General features: G+C 37.2%; 1 long non-coding RNA gene and 1 pseudogene across 1 annotated transcript in view; both read right to left on the bottom strand.

Annotated features, from left to right (window-relative positions):
• Positions 1–936: 936 nt before the first annotated feature.
• Positions 937–1,740, bottom strand: LOC145542529 (translation initiation factor IF-3, mitochondrial pseudogene; annotated as a pseudogene).
• Positions 1,741–6,550: 4,810 nt separating this feature from the next.
• The window catches only part of LOC145542383 (uncharacterized), a 158,441-nt gene continuing 138,227 nt past the window's right edge, over positions 6,551–26,764 (bottom strand). Inside the window, exon 4 of the long non-coding RNA XR_014079820.1 lies at positions 6,551–8,785. This is a non-coding gene — a long non-coding RNA (uncharacterized LOC145542383). The remainder of the gene's footprint in view (positions 8,786–26,764) is intronic.

The following is a 26,764-nucleotide window of genomic DNA, read 5'->3' as shown; positions in this document are numbered from 1 at the left end:
GGCTGGCAATTTTTATGGTTCAATATTTTGAATATGCCATTCTACTATCTCCTGGCCTATAGAGTTTCTGTTAAGAAATCTCTTGATAGCCTAACGGGGGGTACCTTTGTAGGTGATAGTGTTTTTTCCCCTTGCTGCTTTTAAAATTTATCCTGTATTGTTAACTTTTGATAATTTCAGTATAATGTATCTTGAAGAAAATCTTTTTACATTGAGATAATAAGGTGTTGTATAATTTCATAGACTTGTATATCAAGTTCTTTCCAGGTTTGGGAAGTTCTCAAATATCATTTTTTAAATATACCCTCTGCTCCCTTCTCCCTCTCTTCTGCTTCTAAGAAACACATTGCTGTTGGATTGACTTTTCTAATGGAGTCATTTCTCACATAGTTTCTTCACTTTAAAAAATCTTACTTTTCTTTGCTCTTGCATCAAAATTATTTCTTTATTTTTTCCCTTGAGCTTGCTAATTCTCTCTTCCATATGATCTGTTCTATTTCCAAAGCTTTCTAAGGCATTCTTCACCTTATTTATCGAGTACTTCAGCTCCAGAATTTCTACTTGTTTCTTTTTTAGAATTTCAGTCTCTTCAGTAAAGTACTCCTCTTCTGAGATCATTGAACTGCCTTTCTGAAGTTTCTTTAGTTTGTTGGATTTCTTCATAACACTCTTTGAAATTCCTTATATAGATTACAATAGTCCATGTCTTTGGGTTTGGTGGCTAGAAAACTGCCATTTTCTTTTTGTGATACCATAATACTGTGATTTTTCATAGTGTTTGATGAGAAGTGTCTCTGCTATTGCATTTGACATAGTGAACACCTTTCTTACTTAGGCAAGGCTTGGGTCACTTCAATTATAATAGCTCAACAGATTAATCGTTAGGAGCCCTTTTCTTTTCTTTTCGTCTCTCAGAAGCATGTTTTTTATTAAAAATCACTGGTGCAGGACATCAGATGCTCCATCCTTTCCGTTTTTCCTGTTCACAGTGTCTGCTCTCTGTGTCCTGAGCTGCTCTCCACGCATTCTCTTCCTTTTTGCTCAAGAGACCAAGAACACACATCACAGCCTGGTCACCTCTGATGGGCTGAGGCCTGGATGTAAATGTCACTGTTCCAAACATGGTCTGGAGGATTCTATTGTCTCCTGCATTTTTTTTTTTTCGGGCTCGCCTGCATTCTTCCCTTTCTTTATTGTAATCTGAACTTTGTACTTTTTTTTTTTTTGATCACTGCTGAATCTGTTTACTCTTTGTATCCAAATCATGTTGCCAACGTTTGAAGAAAAAGTCAGTTTCTTTGTCAGAGTTCTGCCCTCTCCATCTTTCTGAGCCGCAGCCGCACCTGGTGGATCTGTGAGCCCTTCAGGAGCTGATACTGGGCGAGTTGCACGCTGGGGTCCCTCTTCACCAGCCGTAGGTCCCGCTCGGCAGTCACGAGCCTGATCACGTTCGCTCTGTGCATGTGGTCGTTGCCCTGCTCGTCCAGCACGTGAATGGTAACGCTTGTCGATTTTTCTCCCAACGTTACTGAAAGCCATCTCATCCTTTTTTTTTTTTTTCCCCTCATCTTGGGTGTCTTCAGTACTAAAAGCTTTGGTGTGAATGAGGCAGGTTGGTACTGGGGACCGCTGTACGGGCACTGGCCTCTGTAGGATGTAGTTACCCAAACATCTTCTAATGCAGTTATTCTCAGTCTTAATGGCTTGTAATGTGGACTTCTTTAGGAAAAGAGCAGCCATCCTTTTTAGGAAGAACTATAGTCATCCCCAGTGGATGGCATATAGTGGAGAATGCCAGCTAATACTTGAGACGGGATCACTGAAAAACTCCACATCCTACGAGTACCGGAGGACAGACTGACAGATGTCCCCAGAGCCCGTCTCCTCTGGTCGTGGTTCCTCTCCTGCAGCTCCTGCTTCTGTCCTAACTCCTTTTCCTGGGGCTCTTCAGCAACAACCCTGACTGTCCTGTACCAGGCCACTGATTGATAAGCTTTGGCAGAAGCAGCCCTCAAACAGGCTCTGGGGTGAGACCCCTTAGCCTTCCATAGTGTGGAATCTATCTTTTGTTTTCTAGATAGAGAACAAAGTTTTAGTTTTTCTTATTGGAGCTGATTTCTGGTAATGTTGGGAGTTATGCATTAAAAAAAGAAAAAGGTGGTGGCAGAGCAGGGTGAAATGTGTATTTAACATTGGGGACTTTGGGTATGCCCACAACTTGGTAGGAAGATCCTCAAGCTAGGGGTTCCAGAAGCCAGTGGACAGTCCTCTTGCCTTCCAAGGCGGACAACAGGAGATATTTTGCTTCTATTCTCTCTCTACCTATTTCCCTTTCCTTTCCTTCCCCTTAGACAGTGCAGTCTCTCCTCAGGGGTCACCTACCTCCTGCTGCACACACGTGGCTAAGTGGAACCCCATTCATTACCTTCATCCTCCACTCTTCTCTACCAGAAAAATGGCGCCAGCACACTGCTGGACTAGCAGCCAACTTTTCTTCCATCACTGCCTCTGGCCACTGCTGGCCTCTCTGCAACTCTCCTTGCTCTGTCACCCACTCCGTGATCCAATCTACCCATGTTTGGATGCATACATGAATGAATCTCTCAGGTGCCTGGTACACTTTGCAGAGGTACTTTTTTTGGGGGGGGTTATAAGTCAAAATAAATAGTTGTAAATCAAAGGTTAGATAAAAAAAAGCATTGATTCACATCACCATGATGCTGATTTCACTTCAACTGTCCCTTTTACATGATTTTACATGATTAAGAAGGATTGGAATATGGAAAAGACCTCAAGATTAGAAATATGCATATATATTCCAATTGTCCATCTTTAAATATATTAGCATCATGTATGTGTGACATTTTTTCAAATATAATATGTTGCATAAATCAATTTTCATGATACCTACTCTAATCATTCTACTTCTGCTTTCTATCTCTGAAACTATTGCTGTTAACTCAGGCTCCAATCGTCTCTAAAGATTACCTTTTTCTAATGTCCCATATCCAGTCAGTGATTTTTCCATTTCAATACCTCTTACAACTTCCTATTTCTTTCCATTTCTGTTCAGGCCCTTATCACTTCTCACCTGGATTACTTCAATAGAATTATAATTGGTCTCTAGGTTTCAGGCACTTCTCTTCACTCTCCATCTTGCTTACTCTTGATAGATTAATCTTCCTAAAAGGCCTACAACACACTTTTCATCATGTCATTTCACTGTTCAAAAATCTTCAGTAAGAACACAGAAAATGAAAATAGATCATTTGCTTCAGAAGGGAAGCAAGGCCAAGTTATTTTTTCTTTTGTTTTTCTTTTTAAATTCTACATTATTTTTGCAACGCTGCTTTGTGTGATTAGTATAGTAAAATTAATTACCTGAAAGTTAAACTCTAATAACCTCTACAATATGCTTCCAACATTCTTTACTACTTCTTATTCTGCTACTCCAGTAAATAAAACTTATATTCCCTCTACTTTAAAACTATAAAAATTACAACCTTGAATTTTTTTAACTTAACTGCCAATTGTACATAAATTTCTTAATTATATTAGCTGGAAACAATTCCTTTGTATATACACAAGCCTAATTTCTTGTGAGAACAAATCATTTGACCCTCATCATTTAAAGTTTTCCATTAGTATTTATGTTTTCATCTCAATTTTTCCTTTCTCCTCTAAGTGAAAAAAAAGCACATCCTTAAGAACAAGAACTCTTCCGCTTCTCTAAACCAGAGGCCACAGTAACTTGAAAACACACAGTAGGCATTTAATAAATATATATGATTTCATTAAATAAATGATCAAATGCTTCAAAGACAATAGGGTATTTGCTCATGGGGTACCTTTTCATTTTCGTTTTAAAATTAAAAGCAGAAGCCAAGAAACAGAAGCCTCTGAGAACTCTTTCAAAAGAGCCAGCGTTATAGAAATTGTTCAATCTGGTATCTAAAGACTGAGTATAAATGTGACACACCCAATTGTCACATTTATTGAACAATTCATTTATTGAGTACAAATGAGATGCTTTTCTCTCATCCACTGAAGTTAGAAGGTACCACTCAGCACCTGGCTCTTCAATTTGACCTCAAGATGCAGGGAATATGAGCAGCACTCTAACTGTCCCTTTGTCGGGCTTTGGTTTCATGAGTATCGCTCAGAGATCAACACTAACTTGAATTGCTATCACTGTGGAGCCTGGATGGGAGAAATTTACTGGATCTATCATTAATGCCTTTTTAATGAAATATTTAATTGCTGTGGAACAGAGTGTATGAAGTATGACAACTTAACAGTAGCCTAAGGGGAAGGAGAGTCTTGTAAACATATAAATAATTAGGACATCATTTCTCTTTTCCCTTCTCTTCCAATGAAACAACTAAGCTAGGTCAAAGAAAGCAAATGAATGTATCTAGCTCCTTGTACAGATAAACTGATATTTTTACTACACATTTAATCCATGTTTCACTGCAGTAAGCAATACAGGTGAACATCTGATTACTCAATCATCTGATACTCTTCACAAAAGCTGGAAATTACACTCATTTTAATCTTATGTTAGCAGGCAGTAAACATAGCTTGAAGCTGGCCAAATGGATGCTTGTAAAATGCTGGTAAATTGCCAGAGGATGTAGAATAGCTCTTTTGGCCTCTACTTTCCACCTCAGTTCAGCAAAAGACAGAGGTGGCAATACACCCACTACTTCAGCCATCAGTTTCTACATCTGTCAGCTTCTACCCTAGAAAAATCTTAACTGAACAATCATTTATTGAACAGATTTCCACATACTAAACCTGAGGAAGTAGTTTCAGCCCACTGGTGGTATAGCCAGTGATAACCACAACGACCACTGAATTTTTCTTAAAAATTATCTTTTTTTTAAAAAAAAAGCTAGATCAAATCGTGTAAGAAAGTATTTCCTTGCTTTACTGAAACACAATGAGTAACAAATATGTAAAATACAGAAATTTCTATTTAGTTCTTTCATGCTGACTTTGAAGTAGATTACAAAATCCTAAGGGATTTTTTAACTCTATTTCCTACCATTGCAAGTTAAGTATGCAAAACAAACTCAATACATTTTTAAATTCCATCAACATTTTTTGATACCAAATAAAATCCTACTGCTAGTCAGAGTTATTTGATGCTGTTGGTTGGATGAACAAATGACATCTATCTCAGAGCAATCATATTACCTCTTTATATTGTCAATCTCTATTAGCCTTCATCCAAATATATCTATAACCAGGATTATTTCTTTACATACTTCAAAAAGTGTCTTGGTTTGCAGCACAAATTGATATCTCCAGAGTCTGGGGATCTTTGGGATGATAACTGGCTGATTTTATGCTTCTGTTTCCCAGTGTTTCCATTTGCTTCAATTCACTATCCCTCAACACATCTTTCAATAGTGTCATCTTCCACCCCTCTAACAGCTTTGCCATGGTCATCTGTCTGCACTGACAGATTGTACTTTAAACTGATTTTATTCAGTTTAGAAATACATTTCCTATTATATATATATACATATATATATATGTAGATTGACAGGATTATATATCATGTAGGAATAGGAATATATATCATGATAGGAATATGATAGGAAAAATATTCTTCTGGGACCTGGAGTCTGATCTTAATAAAGTAGAGTTATTTGTTTTTTAAGCTCTGAGGAAACTGTTCTACAGTGGTAAGCTCAGGTCCTATTATCTATTGAAAGAACTGATATATTGCAGTGCTTTAAAAAGCTTCAGCTGGATTTACAAACGGAACCGTGATTGTAACTGTCATTTTTTCTGTTTGTTTAAAATCCTGTGTCTTTCTAAACATAGATTCTAAGAACAAAGAAAGATAATAAGAAAAACACATTCATTTTCCATTGCTAGATGTCAGCCTTGAATTTATTACTGATATTCTCAGCAGCCAATGCAGAAAGGGAAATGAAATTTATAGTGTTTATAAAATACATATATATATGTACACATACATATATATTTTTTTCTTAAGGGAAACAAGATATCCCTGTTAGTGTACTAAGCTTATTTCTCCCATAGATTCTGAAAAACAGATCCTTCAACAAACACTAGTTGAACCTTGCAAATGTAAATTATGTATCCAAATGCTTTCCAAAGTCCATGAAGTCTCAATGTAAATTTCAGTTCCACTATTCCTATTGACATTTTTGGTTTTGCAGTCTCTCCTCCATTAGTTATGACACTATTTTGGCAAGGTGTGTCTATTTTCAGTTTCAGTCCAAAGAAGGGCACAGAATTCTGTTCTTTCACTGCCACATCCCAGACACCAAATCAGTATCTGGCACATAGTCAGCTCACTAAAATTTGTCAAATGAACAAATGAAATTTGTGACTTTAACAATCATGTAACTTTTTTAAAGAGTTTATCTCCATTTGTTATCTTGATCCAAATACATTAAAGATCCCAGGGTTAGTTCTTCCCAGAAGTCTTTCAATCTTTCTAATTGTCATATAACCAGAAATAGTGGAATATTCCAAATTTCGGTTACTCACAAGAAAATAGTCTACAGTGTTTTATTTTATATATTCTTATTTATGTATATAGGTCAATAAATCAAACAAATTGAAATCTATGTAATCTGAAAAATATGTAACATCTACGCTATGTTTGTAAGAATTTGTTTCAAATAATGTAAACAATTTTAAGCCAATAACTATAATTCAGATTCTAGAGAATCTGAAATGATTTTTAGACGAAATTTATTAACAACATCAGTCTTGCTGAGTGTATTAGTAAGAATGCAGCAACCCAGAAGTTGTTCTACATACATACCTTCTGAAATGTAGAGATAACAGTTTTTCAGATGCTAGAATTACCTTGAGATTTAACCCTGTGTCTAGTCAATTAAATATTGTAATACCTGATTTGCCTTCTCTTCCATCAGAAAACCTCTGCTCAAGCAAGGCTTTCCTTCTCAAACTCTAGAGGAACAAAAATCTTTAAATTTTAAGTGCAAATGTAGAAATGGGGCTACAATAGAGTTTATGCCATTTAATCATCCGTAATTGTTTCTTAATCCCTTCAACAAACCCATTTTAAACCCTAATCAATTTTAGATCTGTTCTACAGAAAAAACTCTTCTATCCAACCCTTATCCTCCTTTCTCTCCTATGCCAATTGATTAAACTCACTTCAACCCAGCTGAGGAATATCAATTATTAAGAGATAATGGGTTGGGAGTTTACCAGAGTGGATCTTGCTAGACACAATATTGCTTCCATAGTGACCCTCCCTTAACATTCCTTAGTGTTCCTGTCTCAAAAAACTCATTTCTGGTGAAGGCCCACAAATAATTCTCATACTCCAGCTCCAGATTTCCTATCTGGATAGCTTTATGAACTTATTTATCAAAACACCAAAAACAAACAAAGAAAACAATCTCGGGTGGCCAGTTGGCAGCCATACATTGCAAACAGCAGCTCAAATGACTACAATTTAATCTATTTTATGATCCATCATTCAACTGTCCTTACTCATCATATTGCATTTTGTAAAATTCTGCGTATGCTTCCTAGACATGTATTAGAGTAATTATAAGTGAATTAGACATTATTAATCCAAGGCTGTAACTGGCTACTATCTGATGCTGCTTAGTGACTTAATTATGTTAGACAGACTAAATTGTTTCAAATGAACCTTCACAAAGGTCCTTAATAAAATAAAAGAGTGATTTTATTTTGTGTTATCTACTTTCTGCCAGAAGGTTCTCTAGGGGCTTCTGTGGTTTTCTTTTCTTTCCTATTAGCTAGAAAGCACAATCTAGTAAGCCAGTGAACCTTTCAGGAGCTTACACAGAAAATATTTCTCACCCTTTGACAAGCACTCTGGTAAGATTTGGGGCTGCTGTGTAAGCAGCAAGATTTAGTGGTTTTGTCTTAAGAGAGCTGGTTCCTGAAGTGACTTAGAATGCTTTAGGAAAGAAAGAAAGGAAGAAGAAGTTTCATACTGATAGTGTATGGAGGGGATAACTTTATATAAAATTTTGAGTAGAGCGGATATTTGAAACAGAGTGGAAATTTCCAAAGTAGAATTTAAAGTGTCAGCAGATTCACAGAGGAACTGCCTTAGAAAGCAGGCTGTGAAAGATTAAATTTTAAAATAAGAGATTACATTGTTTCTTTAGTTTGCTTTGTGCAATAGCAGAAGTTCACGAATGAGGGTAGGCAATTCGTCTATTATTTCCAAGACTGAGCATATCAGCCATGACTTCACTCAGAAGGAGGCCCCTCACCCGTGAGACGTGCGGTGAGAGGTTGAATGCGCACAAAGTATTTCTCATTCCCACAGCAGTTTTGACAGCCAGGTCAAATACGTGAAAAAGGATAATGGGATAATAAAGTGACTACACTTCTGAGCAAGATGTGCAATGTAGCAGTCAAAGTGGGGGTCTTTGTGGGAAAGTTGCAGACAAAAGTGGTTCTCTGTGGGAAAGAACTGCTTGGGACTGTGGAAGCTTCCTAAACTAGTTGTTGCTATTCTTAGTCTTCCCTCAGTGTGAAACCTATGCTCAGCAGAGCCAGACTGTTGTATAGAATTATTTATTTCTCCTTTCCCTGCACACTCCTAACAAGAAAACACCACATGCACACCAACAATATAGAACTCAAGTATTTAGAAACTCTCCTATTTTTGACATTCCTTACTTACTGAGTACCAAATCACATTGGCATTTTCCAAATGTTTTAGTCTTTTTATTTCCGAGTATCATCCCTCTTGTGTAGAGCACAATGAGGCTGACAGCAAAATCTAGAAATGAAAATAAGAATTCCATTTATTGTCATTGAAATTTTCTGTCATCATGATGCATACCTTAACTGCTAACATGTAGATTTTTATCAAGAATATTTCTTTAGATCCCTTTTGAGCTTTACAAATTTTAATTAGTCAATATTGATGAATATAAAGACTATGTTAAAACTAAAAAAGCACTTAAATATTAACCAAATAAGTAGCTTCAGTGAAAGCCCAAAATTTTATGTTTTATTTGAGAAAGAAACAGAAACACATAAATATGGCTTATTCCATTCAGGTGAAGTAGCAAGACACAAACGAGAAAGTAAACAGCTTCTTCCCATTCAGTTAGGAAAAGCATTAACGAAGAGCTCATTGAACTTTAAGTACTATTAATGCTCAGAAGAAACCTAGTAGGGATTCATAATTAGGCCCTTGGGGGAAACATAATAAAGAAATATAAAGCTGAGACAGTGTAAAGGAAAGTCAGATTTCAGAAACTACATTTAGTCAGAAAGAAGCAAGAACTACTTTGGTTTTGAAATATGAACTCTCCAGGAGTCAACCTTGATGCTATATCTTTGAACATCCAAATAGAGCAGACCTTGAAAAAAACAAAAAAACTCTCATCTCTTCAAAGACTAGGACCAACAATCAATTTACAGCAGTAATCTGAAAACAATCAACACCAAGACATAATAAAACTGGACCAGGAAGCTATCATTGTATTCTATTTGCCAGAAACTGAGCAAAGTTGCTAGCCAGAATCGATGTTAGCAGCAAATTTTCTTTGAGTACTTCAATTTTTCCTGGGCAGATAAATGCAAAATCTGTAAGCAATAAAACTGGTCACCTCTTTCATTCTTTTCAAGCAACTGGAGAACTGGTCACCCACTTCCTCTATAATTATTCTTGACTTACATTTCTACATCCATTCTGAGACGGATTCTCCTGGAAAGAGTGGTTAGAAGGATATAGAAGGAAAGGATTGGGGGTAGCATAGGCCATTCTGTTAAAGAATAGATTCCAAAACATAAAACTTTTAAAGAGAAGGACAAAGAAGTGGGAGCTAGGAAGCTCAGTATCATCAGTACCTTTTAAAAGTGTCATCAGTACCTTTATAGTTTTTCATGTACATTTCCTCTTGAAAGTGGCATGAAGCCAATCAAAAGAGAGATATAATAGCACACGAGTCTAATATAAGTATAGTAAATAAATGCATTCTTAGGTTGGACTAAGAGCAATACACATTAATGTGTGCTTCTGATTTTTTTTCTTTTTAACCAAAGAAGTGGATTCAATTCTGATCCAGGTGAATTAAAAACAGGCATTCTGACTTTTGGCAAACCTTTGGTCTGAGCGTTCTTTCTTTCTTTGACAATAAACTAAGGAAAATAGGAACATCAATAAAAAATAATAACGAGCAATCTAGCCAGTAAGCACTTCTCTCTGTGCTTTCCACAGTCTGGAACCCTCAGAGTGGTTCACAGAGATACATAGAGAGGGGGGAGGAAGGTAATAGAGGTGAGCATGAGTAGAAAGGGAGGAATCAAGAGGGGAGAGAGATTGCTCTCTCCTCATTTGAATTTCCCTCTTCTCCTCCTGGTCACCTCAACCCCGCCCCTCACATCATCTCTCCATGTAACTCAGTGAACCTTTCTGGGTATCCCTCACTGTGGAGAATCTTTTCACCATTAACCTAAAAGTTTTATTATTGATACTGTATGGATGGAGAAGTCTTGAGGCTACTGCAAGAATAAGACTGAAAGCCAGGGGAAACATTAAATAATAAGAGACCATCCAATAGCCTCCACATATACACTGAAGCCAAGCTCCACCCAAGAGCCAATAAGTTCCAGAGCAAGACATACCACGCAAATTCTTCAGCAACGCAGGAACATAGCCCTGAGCATCAATATACAGGCTGCCCAGAGGCACACCAAATCTATAGACATCTCAAAAATTAATACTGGTCACTCCATTGCACTCCAGAGAGCAGAAATCCAGCTCCACCCACCAGAACACCGACACAAGCTCCCCCAACCAGGAAGCCTTGACAAGCCACCTGTCCAACCCCATCCACAGTGAGGAACCTCCACAATAAAGAGGAACTTCATACTACCAGAATACAGAAGGGCCACGCCTAACACAGCAATCTAAACAAGATGAAAAGGCAGAGAAATACTCAGCAAGTAAAGGAAAATGAGAAATGCCCACAAAACCAAACAAAAGAGGAGGAGATAGGGAATCTATCTGAAAAAGAATTTAGAATAATGATAATAAAAATGATCCAAAATCTTGAAAGCAAAATGGAGTTACAGATAAATAGCCTGGAGACAAGGATTGAGAAGATGCAAGAAATGTTTATCAAGGACTTAGAAGAAATAAAAAGGAGTCAATATAGAATGAATAATGAAATAAAGGAGATAAAAGACACTCTGGAGGGAACCAACAGTAGAATAACGGAGGCAGAAGATAGGATAAGTGAGGTAGAAGATAGAATGATGGAAATAAACGAAGCAGAGAGGAAAAAAGAAAAAAGAATCAAAAGAAATGAGGAAAACCTCAGGGACCTCTGGGACAATATGAAACGCCCCAACATTCGAATCATAGGAGTCCCAGAAGAAGAAGATAAAAGGAAAGGCCATGAAAAAATACTCGAGGAGATAATAGTTGAAAATTTCCCTAAAATGGGGAAAGAAATAGTCACAGAAGTCCAAGAAACCCAGAGAGTTCCAAATAGGATAAACCCAAGGCGAAACACCCCAAGACACATATTAATCAAATTAACAAAGATCAAACACAAAGAACAAATATTAAAAGCAGCAAGGGAAAAACAACAAATAACACACAAGGGAATCCCCATAAGGATAACAGCTGATCTTTTTTTTTTTTTTTTTAATAAATTTATTTATTTTAGTTGGGGGCTAATTACTTTACAATATTGTAATAGTTTTTGCCATACATTGACAAGAATCAGCCATGGGTTTACATGTGTTCCCCTTCCCGAACCCCCCACCCACCTCCCTCCCCCTCTCATCCTTCTGGATCATCCCATTGCCCCGGCCCTGAGCCCTTGTCACATGCATCGAACATGGAATGGTGCTCTGTTTCACATATGACAATACACATGTCTCAATGCCATTCTCCCAGAACGTCCCACCCTCACCTTCTCCCTCAGAGTCCATAAAATTGTTCCATGCATCTGTGTCTCTTATTCTGTCTCGCATATAGGGTTATCGTTACCATCTTTCAGATTCCATATATATGCATTAGTATACTGTATTGTTGTTTTTCTTTCTGGCTTACTTCACTCTGTATAATGGGCTCCAGTTTCATCCATCTCAGTAGAACCGGTTCAAATGTATTTTTTTTAATGGCTGAGTAATATTCCATTGTGTAACAGCTGATCTTTCAATAGAAACCCTTCAGTCTAGAAGGGAATGGAAGGACATACTTAAAGTAATGAAAGAGAATAATCTACAACCCAGATTACTGTACCCAGCAAGGATCTCATTCAGATATGAAGGAGAATTCAAAAGCTTTACAGACAAGCAAGAGCTGAGGGAATTCAGCACCACCAAACCAGCTCTCCAACAAATGCTAAAGGATCTTCTCTAAACAGGAAACACAGAAAGGATGTTTCAACACGAACTCAAAACAACAAAGTAAATGGCAACGGGATCATACTTATCAATAATTACCTTAAATGTAAATGGGTTGAATGCCCTAACCAAAAGACAAAGGCTGGCTGAATGGATACAAAAACAAGACCCCTATATATGCTGTCTACAAGAGACCCACCTCAAAACTAGGGACACACACAGGCTGAAAATGAAGGGATGGAAAAACATATTTCATGCAAACGGAGACCAAAAGAAAGCAGGAGTCGCAATACTCATTTCAGATAAAATAGACTTTAAAATAAAGGCTGTGAAAAGGGACAAAGAAGGACACTTCATAAAGATCAAAGGATCAATCCAAGAAGAAGACGTAACAATCATAAATATATATGCAACCAACATAGGAGCACCACAATATATAAGGCAAATACTAACAAGTATGAAAGGGGAAATTAACAATAACACAATAATAGTGGGAGACGTTAATACTCCACTCACGCATATGAATAGATCAACTAAACAGAAAATTAACAAGGGAACACAAACTTTAAATGAGACAATAGACAAATTAGATTTAATTGATATTTACAGGACTTTCCACCCCAAAACAATCAATTTTACCTTTTTCTCAAGTGCACACAGAACTTTCTCCACGATAGATCAAATCCTGGGCCATAAATCTAGCCTTGGTAAATTCAAAAAAGTTGAAATCATCCCAGTCATCTTCTCTGACCATAATGCAGTAAGATTAGACCTCAATTACAGGAAAAAACCTATTAAAAATTCCAACATATGGAGGCTAAACAACACGCTTCTGAATAACCAACAAATCACAGAAGAAATCAAAAAAGAAATCAAATTATTCATAGAAAGGAATGAAAATGAAAACACGACAACCCAAAACCTATGGGACACTGTAAAAGCAATGCTAAGGGGAAGGTTCATAGCAATACAGGCATACCTCAAGAAACTAGAAAAAAATCAAATAAATCAACTAACTCTACACCTAAAGCAACTAGAGAAGGAAGAAATGAAGAACCCCAGGGTCAGTAGAAGGAAAGAAATCTTAAAAATTAGGGCAGAAATAAGTGCAAAAGAAACAAAAGAGACCATAGCAAAAATCAACAAAACTAAAAGCTGGTTTTTCGAGAAGATAAACAAAATTGACAAGCCATTAGCCAGACTCATCAAGAAACAAAGGGAGAAGAATCAGATCAACAAAATTAGAAATGAAAATGGAGAGATCACAACAGACTCCACAGAAATACAAAGGATCATAAGAGACTACTACCAACAACTATATGCCAATAAAATGGACAACTTGGAAGAAATGGACAAATTCTTAGAAAAGTATAACTTTCCAAAACTGAACCAGGAAGAAATAGAAGATCTTAAGAGACCCATCACAAGCACGGAAATCGAAACTGTAATCAGAAATCTTCCAGCAAACAAAAGCCCAGGACCAGATGGCTTCACAGCGGAATTCTACCAAAAATTTAGAGAAGAGCTAACACCTATCCTACTCAAACTCTTCCAGAAAATTGCAGAAGATGGTAAACTTCCAAACTCATTCTATGAGGCCACCATCACCCTAATTCCAAAACCAGACAAAGATGTCACAAAAAAGGAAAGCTACAGGCCAATATCACTGATGAACATAGATGCAAAAATTCTTAATAAAATTCTAGCAAACAGAATCCAACATCATATTAAAAAGATCATACATCATGACCAAGTGGGCTTTATCCCAGGAATGCAAGGTTTCTTTAACATCCGCAAATCAATCAATGTAATACACCACATTAACAAATTGAAAGAAAAAAACCATATGGTTATCTCAATAGATGCAGAAAAAGCCTTTGACAAAATTCAGCATCCATTTATGATAAATCCCCTCCAGAAAGCAGGAATAGAAGGAACATACCTCAAGATAATAAAAGCTATATATGACAAACCCACAGCAAACATTATCCTCAATGGTGAAAAATTGAAAGCATTTCCCCTAAAGTCAGGAACAAGGCAAGGACGCCCACTTTCACCACTACTATTCAACATAGTTTTGGAAGTTTTGGCCACAGCAATCAGAGCTGAAAAAGAAATAAAAGGAATACAGATAGGAAAAGAAGAAGTAAAACTCTCACTGTTTGCAGATGACATGATCCTCTACATAGAAAACCCTAAAGACTCTACTAGAAAATTACTAGAGTTAATCAATGAATATAGTAAAGTTGCAGGATATAAAATCAACACACAGAAATCCCTTGCATTCCTATACTCCAATAATGAGAAAACAGAAAGAGAAATTAAGGAAACAATAGCATTCACCATTGCAACAAAAAGAATAAAATACTTAGGAATATATCTACCTAAAGAAACAAAAGACTTATATATAGAAAACTATAAAACACTGATGAAAGAAATCAAAGAGGACACAAACAGATAGAGAAATACACCGTGTTCATGGATTGGAAGAATTAATATAGTGAAAATGAGTATACTACCCAAAGCAATCTATAGATTCAATGCAATCCCTATCAAGCTACCAACGGTATTTTTCACAGAACTAGAACAAATCATCTCACAATTTGTATGGAAATATAAGAAACCTCGAATAGCCAAAGCAATCTTGAGGAAGAAGAATGGAACTGGAGGAATCAACCTGCCTGACTTCAGGCTCTACTACAAAGCCACAGTCATCAAGACAGTATGGTACTGGCAAAAAGATAGAAATATAGATCAATGGAACAAAATAGAAAGCCCAGAGATAAACCCACGCACCTATGGACACCTTATCTTCGACAAAGGAGGCAAGAATATACAATGGAGAAAAGACAATCTCTTTAATAAGTGGTGCTGGGAAAACTGGTCAACCACTTGTAAAAGAATGAAACTAGAACACTTCCTAACACCATACACAAAAATAAACTCCAAATGGATTAAAGATCTAAACGTAAGACCAGAAACTATAAAACTCCTAGAGGAAAACATAGGCAAAACCCTCTCCGACATAAATCACAGCAGGATCCTCCATGACCCACCTCCCAGAATATTGGAAATAAAAGCAAAAATAAACAAATGGGACCTAATTAAAATTAAAAGCTTTTGCACAACAAAGGAAACTATAAGCAAGGTGAAAAGACAGCCTTCAGAATGGGAGAAAATAATAGCAAACGAAGCAACAGACAAACAATTAATCTCAAAAATATACAAGCAACTTCTGCAGCTGAATTCCAGAAAAATAAACGACCCAATCAAAAAATGGGCCAAAGAACTAAACAGACATTTCTCCAAAGAAGACATACAGATGGCTAACAAACACATGAAAAGATGCTCAACATCACTCATTATTAGAGAAATGCAAATCAAAACCACAATGAGGTATCATTTCACACCAGTCAGAATGGCTGCTATCCAAAAGTCTACAAGCAATAAATGCTGGAGAGGGTGTGGAGAAAAGGGAACCCTCTTACACTCTTGGTGGGAATGCAAACTAGTACAGCCACTATGGAGAACAGTGTGGAGATTCCTTAAAAAACTGGGAATAGAACTGCCATATGACCCAGCAATCCCACTGCTGGGCATACACACCGAGGAAACCAGAATTGAAAGAGATGCGTGTACCCCAATGTTCATCGCAGCACTGTTTACAATAGCCAGGACATGGAAGCAACCTAGATGTCCATCAGCAGACGAATGGATAAGGAAGCAGTGGTACATATACACAATGGAATATTACTCAGCCATTAAAAAAAATACATTTGAATCGGTTCTACTGAGATGGATGAAACTGGAGTCCATTATACAGAGTGAAGTAAGCCAGAAAGAAAAACAACAATACAGTATACTAATGCATATATATGGAATTTGAAAGATGGTAACGATAACCCTATATGCAAGACAGAATAAGAGACACAGATGCATAGAACAATTTTATGGACTCTGAGGGAGAAGGTGAGGGTGGGACGTTCTGGGAGAATAGCATTGAAACATGTATATTATCATATGTGAAACAGAACACCATTCCATGTTCGATGCATGAGACAAAGGCTCAGGGCCGGAGCAATGGGATGACCCAGAGGGATGGGATGGGGAGGGAGGTGGGTGAGGCGTCCAGGAAGGGGAACACATGTAAACTCATGGCTGATTCATGTCAATGTATGGCAAAAACTATTACAATATTGTAAAGTAATTAGCCCCCAACTAAAATAAATAAATTTATTAAAAAAAAATAATAACGATACAACTCTCTTGAATAAACACTGAACAACAAGGTGAATTTTAGTTCTTTAAAAGTTCTGTTTGTGATTATCAAAATGTGTAGATTTGTTAAGCAAAAATAAAGCAAGTGTCAGATATGAGAAATGCCTCACATAGAACATTTCTTAACGTTCTTCCATTGGAAAAGAGAAGCAAAAGCAATACAAACAGGTACCAGAAAGTATGTGTTTAGACCTAAAAGGTCTCATGAAGCAAAGATATCATTGTACATGTCAATATCCATTAGCCAGAAGATTTTGGTTTATTAAATATCTATTCCTAAAGATTTTTAAGAGCCATCTGTAAGTAAAACTCCACTGACTTAATAGACTTTTAAGAAAATAAATAAATCAGTGAAAGTTAGACTCTCTTAGCCTGCTACCTGGACGCCTGCATTCCCTGATACATACACACACACACACACCCTTCCCCTCAAACCCCCCACAAACATACATATACACACTTTTCAAACATCTATAGTGAAGAAAGAACCAGGGAAAGCCTAATCATTCTTAAAGGTGAAAATGCTAAGAAGGTGGAGTGAGGGGCTGGGGGTCATTTTATAAAATACCATAAACCTGATTACAGCCTATATCTTCCAGTGTTGCATTATATTCATTGTATTTAGATGATTCTCTGAAAAAAATCACATTCTACTGGTAATAAAAGAATTAGGAATATGAGAAACTAAGACAGAGTATAGGACAATTGACTAACAATATATATCCCAAGTAAAAGGATAGTTGAACAATGAAAATTCACTGATGTTTAAAGGAAGAAAATGAAAATTGAGTGATCTTTGACACTCCTATTTTTTTTCACATTTTACTAAATAGCTACATTTCCACAGACATTTCTTTTTCTTTTAAAAGTTCTGAAGTATTTAATCTGACTGATTCATGAAGATAAATGTGGCTGTGCTTAGTCATCAGTCGTGTTGGACTCTTGTGACCCTTTGGACTGTAGCCCACAAGGTTCCTTTGTCCATGGGATTTTCCAAGGCAAGAATACTGGAGTGGGTTGCCATTTCCTCCAGGGGATCTTCCTGACCCAAGAATTGAACTCATGTCTCCTGTGTCTCCTGCAGTGGAGGTGAGTTCATTACCCACTGAGCCATCAAACTCAAAGATAAATGGGAAGAACTGCAATAAGTCCAGGAGACATTTGCCCATGGTTTGCCATGTCTGTTGCAAATAAATTCCTTCATCTATTCTTCACATTTTTAGTTTGTTAAAATTTTAACAACATAAATATTTTTATATATTCAAATCTGGTGATTTTTCCTTCAAAGATTTCACATTTATTGCTAAGCTTCAATGATCCTGTCACAGTTAATGATCTTATAGTAATTTATCCAGTTATTAAACAATGTGGAGAGCTTCCCTGATGGCTCAGTGGGTAATGAAGCAGTATTAGCAACCCTTGGAAAATGCTATACAACCAACATATGTTACTGAAAATTGCTAAATAAGGGGAAAATCAAGTATTTATCTGCCTTTTCTTTCTTAATTTTTAAATTTATATTGGGGTATATAGTTTATTCATAAGGTGGATTTAGTTTCAGGTGCACAGCAAAATGGTTCAGTTATACATATACATATACATATACATATACATATACATATATATATACCCATTCTTTTTCAGATTCTCTTCCCACATAGGTTATTACAGAATACTGAGTGCTATACAGTAGGTCCTCATTGATTAACTATTTTTGGACCTAGAGATTATCACACTAAGTGAAATAAGTTAGAGAAAGAGAAATGTCAAATGACATAACTTACATGTGGACTCTAAAAAGATGATACAGTGAAATTATTTACAAAACAGAAATAGAGTCACAGATTTAGAAAACAAACATGGTTAAACAAAGGGGAAATTTGGGGGAGGGGGAAAGATAAATTGGGAGTTTGGGGTTAACATATCTGCCTTTTGTATAAAACTCTACCTCAAAGTAACCAAACTGCTGCTAAGGAAAATTTTCTTTCATGAAAGTTTTATGTAGTTAGTATATTAACATTTTTGCAAGTCTGAATGAGATAATGGATCTAAGTAATGATGATCAAAGAGTGGTTACAACAACAAGAAAATATTTTTTGTACTTCCACTAGAAGCAAACCCTGCTATCTAAGAAGTAGTCTTGACAAAAAAAAAAAAAAATAGAACCTGAATCTGATCCAGCCTCTATCTTTCAGAATTTACAAGAAATACACAGTTAAAAGGGATATATTAAATGAAAACTATACAGGAAAAAATGACCCAGGTTGTTCAACAATTAAAGTATGAGGAAAAATCAGAGAGAGAGCAATTAAAGCAGATCAATGAGATAAATTCACCAAGACAAATATATGGACTGGATGAAGCACAAGGTGGAATCAAGATTGCTGGGAGAAATATCAATAACCTCAGATATGCAAATGACACCACACTTATGACAGAAAGGGAAGAAGAGCTAAAGAGCCTCTTGATGAAAGTGAAAGAGGAAAGTGAAAAAGTTGGCTTAAAGCTCAACATTCAGAAAACTAAGAGCATGGCATCCGATCCCATCACTTCATGGCGAATGGATGGGAAAACAATGGAAACCGTGAGAGACTTCATTTTGGGGGGCTCCAAAATCATTGCAGATGGTGACTGTAGCCATGAAATTAAAAGACCGTTGCTCCTTGGAAGAAAAGCTATGACCAAACTAGACAGCATATTAAAAAACAGAGACATTGCTTTGCCAACAAGGTCCATCTAGTCAAAGCTATCATTTTTCCAGTAGTCAGGTATGGATGTGAGAGATGGACTATAAAGAAAGTTGAGCACCAAAGAATTCATGCTTTTGAACTGTAGTGTTGGAGAAGACTCTTGAGAGTCACTTGGACTGCAAGAAGATTCAACCAGTCAATCCTAAAGGAAATCAGTTCTGAATATTCATTGGAAGGACTGGTGCTCAAGCTGAAACTCCAATACTTTGGTCACATAATGTGAAGAACTGACTCACTGGAAAAGACCCAGATGCTGGGAAAGATTGAAAGTGGGAGAAGAAGGGGACGACAGAGGATGAGATGGTTGGATGGCATCACCGACTCAATGGGCATGAGTTTGAGCAAGCTCCGGGAGTTGGTGATGGTCAGGGAAGCTTGACATGCTGTAGTCCATGGGGTCACAAAGAATCAGACATGACTGAGTGACTGAACTAACTAACAAATATATGGACTTTATCCCTGATTTAAGCAAATACATTATTAAAAAGTGTAGCAGCTGAGGAGAAGAGATTGGATATTTTAAAAAATTGATAGTTATAGTAGGTTCATTACACTTAACTTTTTCTATATTTGTATATACTCGGTGGTTCAGTGGCAAAGAATCCGCTTGCCCATGCAGGAGATGCCCTAGAGAAGGAAATGGCAACCCACTCCAGTATTCTTACCTGGGAAATCCCATGGACAGAGGAGTTTGGTGGGCTACAATCCATGGGGTCACAAAAGACTTGGACATGACTTAGTAGCTAAACAACACAGCAACATCACGCCATGGAAACTGTTACAGATAGAGGGATGCATCTTTAAGTGAAAAGCATTTTAATTTGTTTTATAAAGCTGGCAAAGTATGAACCATTCAGAAAACTGTCTGATCATCAAATTACTAATGTGCATTTTCCTACCTCTCACTGTTTACCAATAGGATGACTGTTTACAAGACCATTCTAGGCAGAAGAACACACAGTTCAAGATTCTGAGGCAAGAATAAATTTGCCTGATTAGGGAACAGCAAGAAGATCAGTGTGTCCAGAGCAGAGTGTCCAAAAGGCAAAGTAATCAGAGATGAGGTTGGAGAAGGGACACAGGCCAGAACTTGAAGGATTCCTTGGACGTGAGCAAAGTTTTACCTTAAAGTCTAATGGGAAGCCACTGGAGACCTTGAGCATAGAGTGACATGATTTTTATTTTAAGAGTGCTCAGACTGTTATGTGAAAACTGATCAGAAGGAGTAAAAGGGGTAGAACAAGGAAAAAAAACTTTCAAGGTTTCCTTATTATTTCAGGCTAGAACTGATGATGACTTAGCTTAGCATGATAGCTGTGGGAGGTAAGCAGAAAAAGTTGGATTTAGGATATTTATGGTTTTTCTTGCTTATTTTTATTGGAGTATAGCTGTTTTACAATGCTGTGTTAGTTTCTGCTGTTCAGCAAACCAAATCAGCTATACATATACATATATTCCAACTTTTTTGGATTTCCTTCCTATTTAGGTCACCATAGAGAAAACAAGCAAACAGATAAAGAGAATCATTTTTTAAGAAACAACCACCAAGATGATGAATTGATCTGGAATGTAAGAGTAAGAAATGAGTCAGGAATGATTTCAAGTTTTTTATCCTGAACAATTGAGTGAATGAAGATGCCATTTAATGAGCTTTTAGAGTCAGTGACCTAACAGAAACAGAAGAGACTAAGAAGAAGTGGGCAAGAATACAAAGAAAAACTATACCAAAAAGGTCTTAATGACCCAATTAACTACAATGCACATCTAGAGCCAGACATCCTGGAGTATGAAGTCAAATGGGCCTCAGGAAGCATTACCACAAACAAAGCTAGTGGAGGTGATAGAATTCCAGCTGAGCTATTTAAAATCCTCAAAGATGATGCTGTTAAAGTGCTGCATTCAATATGTTAGCAAATTTGGAAAACTCAGCTGTGGCCACAGGACTGCAAAAGGCCAGTTTTAATTCCAATCCCAAAGAAGGGCTATGCCAAAGAATGTTCAAACTATCATACAATTGCACTCATTTCACATGCTAGCAAGGTTCTGCTCAAAATCCTTCAAGCTAGGCCTCAACAGTATGTGAACCAAAAACTTTCAGATGTACAAGCTGGTTTTAAAAGAGGCCTAGGAACCAGACATCAAATTACCAACGTTTGCTGAATCATGGAGAAAGCAAGGGAGTTCCAGGAAAACATCTACTTCTACTTCATTGACTATGCTAAAGCCTTTGACTATGTGAATCACAACAAACTGGAAAATTCTTAAAGAGATGGGAGTGATCCCTGGAGGCCTCAGCCTGCAATGGCTTGGAGTGGGGCTTGGGTTCCCAGCCAGAGACTGGGCTGGGTGGTGACAGTGAAAGCACCAGATCCTAGCCACCAGACCATTGGTCAGTGACAAGGGCCCTGTTCCTTCGGTTTTGCAGAAAAGGATTTCCACAAAGATGGAAAGTGGTGAAACAAGTAAAGAATTTATTAGGAGGGAAAAATAGTACAGTACATGTGGATAGACACATGTGCAGACTCAGAGGGGGAGTCCCTGAGTCGTGCCCTCGTGGCAGTTTCAATTACTTTTATGGGGCATTTCTTCTGGGTTTCCTTTGGCCAATCATTTTGATTTGCCTGGTTCACAGTCCGCATTTGGTATGTCCCAAGATTCTCCCATGTGTGCACATACATCTCTTAGCCAAGATAGATTTTACTGAAAAGGCATATGGGCAGGGAACATCCTTTGACACAACTCTCCTTTGGCCTCCAAGAAGCTTCTCTGTACATGTGTGGTTGAGGAAGTCTTTTGACTTTGATGGAGAAGGAAATGGCAACCCACTACAGGATTCTTGCCTAGAAAATCCCATGGATGGAAGAGCCTGATAGGCTACTGTCCATGGGGTCACAAAGAGTCGGACACGACTGAGTGACTTCACTTTCACTTTGACTTTGAGGGTAAGAAATATGTGGTCTAGGCAGGACCCAGGCTCTTCCCTTAATTGTCCTGCTATTCTCCTCTTGGAAGTTTCAATCCATACAGAATGAGCCTCCAATTTCTTTATCCTGGGCAGCCATCTACCTCCTGTCTCAGGATTATGAGACCACCTTACCTATCCCCTGAGAAACTTGTATGTGGGTCAAGAAGCAACAGTTAGAACCAGACATGGAATAACTTTCTGATTCGAAATTGGGAAAGGAGTATGACAAGGTTGTATATTGTCATCCTGCTTATTCAACTTATATGCAGAGTACATCCTGCAAAATGCTGGGCTGGATGAATCACAAGCTGGAATGAAGATTGCGGGGAAAAATATCAATAAGCCCAGATATGCAAATGATACAACCCAAATGGAAGAAAGCCAAGAGGAACTAATGAGCCTCTAGATAAGGGTGAAAGAGGAGTGAAAAAAAAAAACACTGGCATAAAACTCAACATTAAAAAAATTAAGATCATGACATCAGTCCCATCACTTCATGGCAAATAGAAGGGAAAATAGTGGAAGCAATGACAGATTTTCTTTTCTTGGGCTCATAAATCACTGCGGATGGTAACTGCAGCCATGAAATTAAAAGATGCTTGCTCCCTGGAAGGAAAGCTATGACCAACCTAGACAGCATATTAAAAAGCAGAAACATCATTTTTTTGACAAAGGTTTGTATAATTATAGCTATGGTTTTTCCAGTAGTCATGTACGAATGTGAGAGTTGGACCGTAAAGGCTGATTGCTGAAGAATTAATGCTTTCAATTTTGCTTTCCATTGTGGTGCTAAAGAAGACTCTGGAGGGTTCCTTGGGCTGCAAGGAGATCAAACACATCAATCCTAAAGGAAATCAACCATGAAAATTCATTGGGTTGATTTCTGTTGCTAAAGCTGAAGCTTCAATACTTTGGCCACTTGATGAGAAAAGCCAACTCATTGGAAAAGACTCTGATGCTGGGAAAGATTGAAGGCAAAAGGAGAAGGGGGCAGCAGAGGATGAGATGATAAGATACCTTCACCAACTCAGTGGACTTGAACTTGAGTAAACTCCAGGAGATAGTGGAGGACAGAAGGCCCTGGTGTACTATAGTCCAAGAGGTTACAAGTAGTTGGACATGACTTAACAAATGACAACAACAAAGAATCAGTGAGGAGATCATGTATATAAAGACATGATGAGTTCAGTTTCCAATGTGTCCCAGACATCCAAAGGAAATAGAAGGCAGGCCATTTCTAGACCATTAGTGAAGAAGATTGAACAAGAAGCATAGAATTTGGGAAACATAGAATGTATTCTACCACATTAAAGAGTTTGAAAATTTTATGAGTTGTGGGAGATTATGGAAGAATTTTAAGCAGAGAAGAGATACGTCAAAAATTCTAACAACCGTGCCTCCTATTCCCCAAACTCCTATTGGTTTCTGGAGTATGGGTAATGAACAGCCTACACTATGATTCAAAGAAGCCATATCCTCCTAGTATATTAGTTAATACAAGTAGGTTTTGAAATAATAAATAAAAGAAGACCTAAATCAATAGAGTATTGTTTATTGATAAGAATTAATACTATAAAGACGACAGTTTTACACAAAATACTTGTAAACTCAATGCAACTCTCATAAAATTTCCAAGAGTAATTTTCATAGAAATCAATAATTTTGACATAAAATTTATACACAACAGTAAAAACCCAGACAATTTTGAATAATATTTAGGGAACCTTCACTCCACTATATATCAAAAACTGCTACAAAATTATGGCAATCAAAAGTTTGGATGTTGGTGCAAAGAAGGATAGATAATATCAAAAAACATAATAGAGAGCTTAGAAATGAATCCACATACATCTACAAGGCTTGTCAAATCAATAGGTGAAGTAAGGAGTATTCAATACATTTTGCTAAAATAGTGAGGAGGTCTATTAAATAATAATTCCAAGAGAGCCATTATGTAACAACAAGTAGTGTTGTTGATATTTCACATGTATTATCTTAATTCATCTCTTCAATAATTTATAAGGTAGAGACTGCTACTAACCCCATTTCATTGGTGAGGGAACAATGGTACATAGATATAGGTAATTTAGACAAGGACACACTGCTAATAAGTGGCAGAGTTAGCCTGTCTACATGATAAAGGATAAAATGAAATCCCTACCTCACAGGAAATAAAAATAAACTTTATTAAACTTTAAATAAAGTTTAAACCCTGAACTTTAATTTTTAGGGATTAAAAATCTAAAAATGAAGAGCACTACCATACATTTTAGAAGGAAATATTTTGTCTAACAAAGGATTTTTGAACAAAGATTTTAAAAAGACAATGATTATAAAGGAAAAGAAGGACACATTTGACATCATTAAATATAAAAGCTTCTATTACTAAAATCAAAATAAATACACCAAATACACCATTTAAAAGTAAAAAGGTAACCAGATTGGGAAAGGAAATTTATAATCAAGGCTGATCTTCGATCAGGATGTACTGGAAAAGTCATAACTTTCTCTAAAATGATCCGGCACTAGTTATGATTAATGGTTGCTGCTCTGAGCTCCTGTAACACTGCTTCTTCTGGCCTTCCCAGCCCTTTCAGTAGCTCTCAGACACCCACTTAATCCAGCAGACGGCCTCCAGTCACTCTTAGCAAACTTCTGTGAATTATTTTGATTATCATGCTTGCTTGTAACTCATGTGACCAATAAAGGGAAAGGAAAGATAGAGAGGGTAACTGTATCAGCAACATCACTTCAAAAAACAAAAAACATTGGCATGAAGGCAAAGTTAAAACATGAACATAGAGGTATACTGACGTTTACTATGTTTTAGTTTTTATATGTTTGACATATTTAACATTAAAAAGATTTAACAATGAATGAGAATTACATATTATATATCAAAAATAATGTTTCTAGTTTTTGACCCTGTAATCTCATCACCTAGGGCCAACCCCCCAAAAGTAACAAATCAAAGTCATTTAATGTCTAAATTTTCCTACAAGTCTACTTCTGGTTCATTGACTACACTAATGGCTTTGACTGTGTGGATCACAACAAACTGTGGAAAATTCTTAAAGAGATGGAAATACCAGATTACCTTACCTGTCTCCTGAGAAACCTGTATGCAGGTCAAGAAGCAACAGAACTCAAGATTGCCAGGAGAAATATCAACAACCTCAGATATTCAAATAATAACCACTTTAATGGCAGAAAGTGAAGAACTAAAGAGCCTCTTGATGAAAGTGAAAGAGGAGAGTGAAAAAGCTGGCTTAAAACTCAGCATCAAAAAATTAAAATCCTGGCATCCAGTCCCGTTACTTCATGGCAAATAGATGGAGAAACAATGGAAACAGTGGCAGATTTTATTTCCTTGGGCTCCAAAATCACTGCAGACGGTGACCACGGTCATGAAATTAAAAGATGCTTGCTTCTTACAAGAGACCCTATGACAAACCTAGACAGCATGTTAAAAAGCAGAGACATCACTTTGCCAACAAAGGTCTGTCTAGTCAAAGCTATAGTCTTTCCAGTAGTGTATGTATGTGAGAGTTGGACTATAAAGAAAGTTGAGCACCAAAGAATCCATGCTTTTGAACTGTGGTGTTGAAGAAGACTCTTGAGAGTCCCATGGATAGCAAGGAGATCAACATAGTCAATCTTAAAGGAAATCAGTCCTGAATATTCACTGGACGCACTGATACTGAAGCTGAAGTTCCAATACTTTGGCCACCTGATACAAAGAGCCAGCTCATTGGAAAAGACCCTGATGCTGGGAAAGACTGAGGGCAGGAGGAGAAGGGGGCAAGAGGATGAGATTGTTGGATGGCATCACCAATTCAATGGACATGAGTTTGAGCAAACTCTATGTAACAGTAAAGGACCGGGCAGTCTGGCATGCTGCAGTCCATAGGGTCACAAAGAGTCAGACATGACTGAACAACTCAACAAGTAGAGCCTTACTATTCCAGGAAAAGACTCCTCTCTTACTTCATCCATTGCCTCAAGGAGTATCACGAACTTTCCCCTGCACAAACCCTTTCCCTCCTCAATCCATAAATGCATTTATATACCCTTGGTTTGGGGCCTAGTACACATTCTCTGCCAACTCCAATAGATTTAATGTTTGGGGCCGTGCCTTGCTTCCTGAGACTACCTCACCAATTTCTTGTAATAATATATGCTGGTATCAGCCAGCACAGTGACACCTCCTCTGTTCAGCGTAGACATTAATCCTAATGTCCTGCCTTTCACTTTGGCATAAAGTGTGAGGTCAGGTGATTGTTTTTGTCAGTTTTCTATAGCCATTGCCAAAATATAGTGGCATAAAAAAACAACCATTTTATTTATCTATAACTGTGGGTTACCAATATTTTTTGTGCTTAGTTAGGTGGTTTTT

The sequence above is a fragment of the Giraffa tippelskirchi genome, chromosome 3 (assembly GCF_054371585.1).
Source record: "Giraffa tippelskirchi isolate mGirTip1 chromosome 3, T2T-mGirTip1v1.2.pri, whole genome shotgun sequence".
NCBI classification, from domain to species: domain Eukaryota; kingdom Metazoa; phylum Chordata; class Mammalia; order Artiodactyla; family Giraffidae; genus Giraffa; species Giraffa tippelskirchi.
Note: the sequence above shows the minus strand (reverse complement) of the source record. Positions and strands in the feature narration are given on the sequence as shown.